Genomic DNA, 5,313 nt, shown 5'->3' with positions numbered 1-5,313 from the left:
CCCCTCACGGCTCCCGGAGCCCCGCGCTGCCGGGACACGGGCGGCTCTCCCGTGTGTTCCCCTCGCTCTTTGACACGGTTGGTGCCAGGATGGGTGACCGCCTAAGCACAGCCCGCTCCTGCTGCCCGTATTCGTGCCCAGAACTTGTTCCTTGAAGTCGTGCGGTAAAGTTCAACGTGTGCTCGCTGGAAATCCGAGGTTAACAGCTCAATTTCGAAACGAGTGCAAGGCTATTTCTGTGGCGTTGATTAATTGTTCATTTTTGTCCACAACAAGCTGAAATACGTGGTTTTTGTGCCACGTGAGCCACGCTAAAAAAAAAAAAAAAATCACTGGAGTGACTAAAATGCATATTAGTAGAAGAACAGTTTGCATTTATTTCACAGCAAAATAGTTTGTAAGTGCAAAGCATTCTACTTGGCTAATGAGCGACGCTATATGGTAGTTACACATTTCTGCACAGCTATTTTTCTCATTATATTAGTGTCCTCTTGTGGAAAAATGCAATACTGGGGATAGGTTTTGGTTTTGTGTCTGAAGTTTTGTGTTTTGGGGTGAGTTTTGAAACCCATGCTACCGGAGACTATTGAAGATTTGATAAAATGAAATTATCTCTTGCCTTTCCATAGTCAAAGTTCAGGTTCCTCTCTGCTTTCTCAGATAGGTAGAACCTTCTAGAATCAGGATATGTTATTAGTGTTTCTATTTGTATAGTAGAGTAACTCTTCAAAAAAAAGGCTTCAAAATGGTCATTTTTGTAAAAAACAGGAGTAAAAAACAATATATGTAAAAAACAATATATTGTTCTGTTAGAATAAGGAGGTAGCTACCACAAATATATGCCTACTAGAGCAGAATCAGGAGTTTGTTTTTTAAAGAAATACTTTGYTAGATCCTCCTGCCAACCTTTAAAACTGTGCAAACATCCAGTGTAGCATGTGTGTGTGAAACATCTTTAATGGGGTAATAATCTCTAGTTAATAATTAAATCTCCAGGAGCTTTTGTAATTCGTGGATGCTACCGTATTTAATCTCTTTATGTGAAACTTCTTAAAGAGGAATATTCCATATTTKACTTTCATGAAGGGAATCCTGGCCTTATGTAAGGGCTGATTTAMCATAGCACAGGTTTAACTTGTGTCCTGGTTTTACTCGGTCCGATTTTTGGTGGTGGGGGGATGGGACCAAGTAACCCCAAAGATGGCTCCTGTGAGGAAGTTCTAGAAGCTTTCTCTTTCTTCTCCAGCAAAAGGAGCCCTATCCCCTGTGTTTTAGAGCCAATCCTTTATGGCTCTGAGGGTGATGGACAAGCTGCAAAGTGATGTCTTTCCCAAAGTAATGGAAAGCCTGTGGAATGAGGATTATGTAGACTAATGCCATTGACTTGGGATATCTTCTCTGAAACGCTTGCATTTTGATTTTCAAATAGGCTGTCGGTGAGAGATGCATGTTCTGTTTCAGAGCTAGAGCCAACATTGCAATCCTCCTTCTTCTTCTGTATTGTCCTGTTAAAAACAATCGACCAAACAAAACCACAAAAGAAAAGAAACCCAACCAACCAAAACCCCCCAAAAATCCCCAAAACCAAACCCTCAAAAAACCCTAAACCTGAAGTTTGCAGACCTTGGCAAGTTGCTGACAAATTATCAAAATGTCATAGCCATTCTGTGTTTGCTAGCAGTGGAAATGTAGCCAGTGCTGATGCAGTGTTCATTCACAGCTCATCTGCATTGTCAGCACTTTCAGAAAACACAGCTCAAGGCCTCTTCCCTTTTCAATCTTTGGCAATTCCACATCTGCCAATAGAAAGGGAGATGTGTGAAAGTTCAGGGTATCACAGTCCAGCAGTTCAYTGCACTGCTGGTTAGTTTGCTGTTTGACCCTCAAGTAACTTTTCCCGAATTGCACAGCARGTGTTGAAGCCTTTCTCTGAAAATCTGCGTGCACCATCTAGTCCTTTCAATAAGGAAAGTAAAAAATACAAAAAAGCAACAAAAAAACACACAAAAGAAAAACCACTGGGCTGGGCCTCATTATTTTATAGCGGGTTTAGGATCACTGAGGGGAGTTTTGGTTCCTAATGCCAGGGCTCRGAACAGGCTGTGCTGAGACCTTTCTAAAGCAGCTTTTAGGCAGTCTTTGCAGAGCTAGTGGGAGGCTTGGTTTAAAACTTGTTCTCTGAGCTCAACCTTGCCCTTGTTTTGCAATGTGCTCTATCCTGAACATCTGCAGTCTTCTGGGGCTTTAAGGGCCTCTCTGCTGTGGTGGTTGCTGAGCTCTTTCTTGCATTAATGAATGTAGCTTTACCTTTGGCAGCAGCCAAGGGAGCTGCCAGAGGTCTGACATAGCATTTCAAATGTCAGCTGCCAGTCTGGAGCAGCTGCCAGCACTGCAGCTCTGGCAGGGGCAATGTTGGCACAGGACAAACGCAGGGAATGTCAGTGTGGACACAGTCTGAGTCAGTCAGGGCASAGACTTGTGTACAGAGTATCCTGACGTTGGTGAAATCAATGCCCTTTGAAATCTCCCAGCAAGCTGGCACCTGTGTTCTTGGCTCATATATAAGGAGATGCTGCTGGTCCTGGCTGTTGTGGTTTGTGTTCWGACCTGACTGTGAGTAGTTGTCAGAGTGTGGGGCATACACTCAGAAAGTAATCCTGTGGTGCCTGGAGTTTCACTTCTGAGTGAAAGAGTAGCTCAAAGCACTGGCGGTAAGAGTGTTCAGAGAATGTAGTTTCTAAAAGCAGTGATTTTGGTCACATGTATCTCAATTTTAATTCTTTTAAATGAACTTTTTCTTGTAAATGTTTGGAATTTATCTGTTGATTGATCTGAATTAACATGGGAAAAATAATAATAAAAAAAAATTAACTACTCTCCTTTCTTGTCATCATTGTCTTTATGAATAGCTGTGTGTGGAGAAGAGAGCAGTTGTATTTCTTCAGCATTTTGATTGAAGGCTTGGCTGCAGACATTTGTGCTAATTTGAATCTTCTATTTGCTGTAGGTATGGGAAATAAATTTCTTTTGAACTGTTACTTCTTTGCAATGAATTGTGCCAGCTGTTTTAAATTAGATGCATACCCATTTACTTCTCACCTGTGATTTAAACCAGGCTTGTTAATTGGGCCTGTTAGATATAAGCACATCTACCAGAGTTGTCCAGATAGGTAGAGACAAATTCCAGATCATTTGGACCAAATCAAAATCCTTTGCTGAGATTTAAGTTTTCTGCAGAGTGTTCTTTTATAGGCAGTTGTTAAGGGAAGAGGGCTCGTTGAGGTTTTTTGGGTTGGCTGGTTACTCATGTGGGGTGCATCCATGGCATGCAGGGGTGCATGAATCAGAAGGGTCTCAATGCCAGGCTCAGAGATATAATCATAGGCTGGGTACTGTAGTATTTACCACAGTGTTTTACATATGGAATTAATCTATGCCCTTCCTTGGGCTSGAAATGTGTTCCTTTGCATTTCTGCTGGGTTTGTGTTCCTTATAGGAACAAAAGATTTATGTTAAGCAGCCCAGRCCAATTTTAAATTCTTTTGATACCACCAGCAATGGAAATACTTACAGGAAACCAAATTCCAGACTTGCTGGAGGGAATGCTTTTTACTAGGATAAGAGTCACCTAAAAACATCCATAAACTTTTTGATGTTCTAGGTTTGTTTCTCCCTACAAGAAAACTTGCATATACAATAAAGCCCCCATCCTGTTCTGCATCTCAGATCGGGGTTGTATGGCAGATTTCTCCTTTTGAAGTCTAGGAGGGTTTCTCAAATGGGGAAAATGCAAGCCACAGATCATCAGAGGCTTATTGTCCATACTGGCTAAGAAATTATATCCTGAGATAATTACAGTATTGATGAGTGCTGCTATTTTGAACCCAAAGAAGGAAATTTCTGGTTTTGAAAACAGACTAACCCAGGCAGTCACTTTTACTGTAAACTGGATGTGTCTGTATATTAGAAGAAGCTAGATATCAGATTTCTTTTCTGAAATGTTAACTGCAGCTTGATGTCCTTTCTTCTGTGAATATTTAGTGTATCTTAATTTCATTTAAAAACCAGCAACTTAAGGTTTTGTTGAGATCACAATTAGACCTTCCTCTATCACTGTGCTAAGAGGGTTGATGTGAAGAGATTAACATCTTTAGGTCTGCAGAAAGATTCTTTTTAATAATATGCTCTAACAAGATATTAGCAATGTTTTCTTGTGCTTAGTGATCATACAGTCAGAAAGCGTGTGAAAAGAATATGGAAATTTCAAGTGTGGGAAGTGTGGGAACAGCATGGCATAGATGCATGTGAACATTAGTCTTTACCATGCATGATGCAATTTGTGACACTTAAAATTTTGCAAATTACTGTATATACTAGATTCTTTTCACATTAATTTCAAGACTTCTTTTTTTTTTCCTATGCTCTCCCAGTTAAACCTGGAAGAAGGAACTAAACTTGCTCAAGTTATGTAAATTTGAGGGTTAGCATGATGGTAAAGAACTTCCCAGAAAAGGACATGGCAAGGTGAAAGGCAATTCCAAAAGGTTTGGAAAATAATGAGAGACAAAGTAAAAAAAAAAAAAAATGTAACCTCTACAAAATGAAAGAGAATCTGTGTGTCTGGGGGGAAGCATGGCTCTCCATGATGCTGATCATAGAAGGAATAAGCATCTTTGAAAGAGCAAGCATGACACTGTCCAGCTGCTTTTTGTTTTGTTTCTGCAGCCAAAGACGTTCTGGAAAGAACCAAAACATTTCCCCATAGGACAGAAGGCAAAAGCAATAAAGCCACTTCCTGATACTGCAGCAGACACTGATCATTGAGAAAGCTTTTGATTAAAAATATCTATTGGAAAAACACTAAAGCATTAATACTAAGTGAGCAAACCAATCTCTCCCACTTTCTATCCCACAATAATCTTGTTGCTGAGAAAACTGAGCTTAATGGATGGAATGACAGAGGCAGCTCCGGGTGTGAGACACCTTGCAGTCAGGAGCTGTGTGGCTCTGCTGGGAGCTGTTTTKGGGTGGAATTAGAGTGAGGTTTGAGGAGAACAGAAATTGCATAAGGGCGTCTGTGTTGGTTGTTTCCCAGGAGCCRGTGCCACTGGAATAAACAGCTGTGCAGCAGTACAGTGTCTCTTTTGTCATCCAGCCTGACAGAACYGGCAATGCAAACAGAGCTCAGGCCTTGAATTCAGCCAGGGAAGCCTGTGGGATAAGGGAGCTTGTCACTGAACCTTGGAACCCGGGTGATGTGTTGGGGTTCTGATCAGAGACCAGAGCTTCTTAAATCCAGAAGTTGTTACTGCC

General features: G+C 41.1%; 1 long non-coding RNA gene across 5 annotated transcripts in view; it reads left to right on the top strand.

Moving 5' to 3' along the window:
- The first annotated feature begins 2,026 nt into the window (after positions 1-2,026).
- LOC130582981 (uncharacterized) overlaps positions 2,027-5,313 on the top strand; it is a 48,186-nt gene continuing 44,899 nt past the window's right edge. For 2 of the 5 annotated variants that reach the window (XR_008966377.1, XR_008966376.1), the window contains exons 1-2: positions 2,027-2,711; positions 2,910-3,007. This is a non-coding gene — a long non-coding RNA (uncharacterized LOC130582981). The remainder of the gene's footprint in view (positions 2,712-2,909; positions 3,008-5,313) is intronic. The other 3 variants (XR_008966378.1, XR_008966375.1, XR_008966379.1) reach the window with 3 other exon arrangements.

This window comes from Malurus melanocephalus, unplaced genomic scaffold, assembly GCF_030028575.1.
Source record: "Malurus melanocephalus ecotype Western Australia unplaced genomic scaffold, MMel_1.1 scaffold_545, whole genome shotgun sequence".
NCBI lineage: Eukaryota > Metazoa > Chordata > Aves > Passeriformes > Maluridae > Malurus > Malurus melanocephalus.
This window is presented reverse-complemented; position numbering and strand designations above follow the sequence as displayed.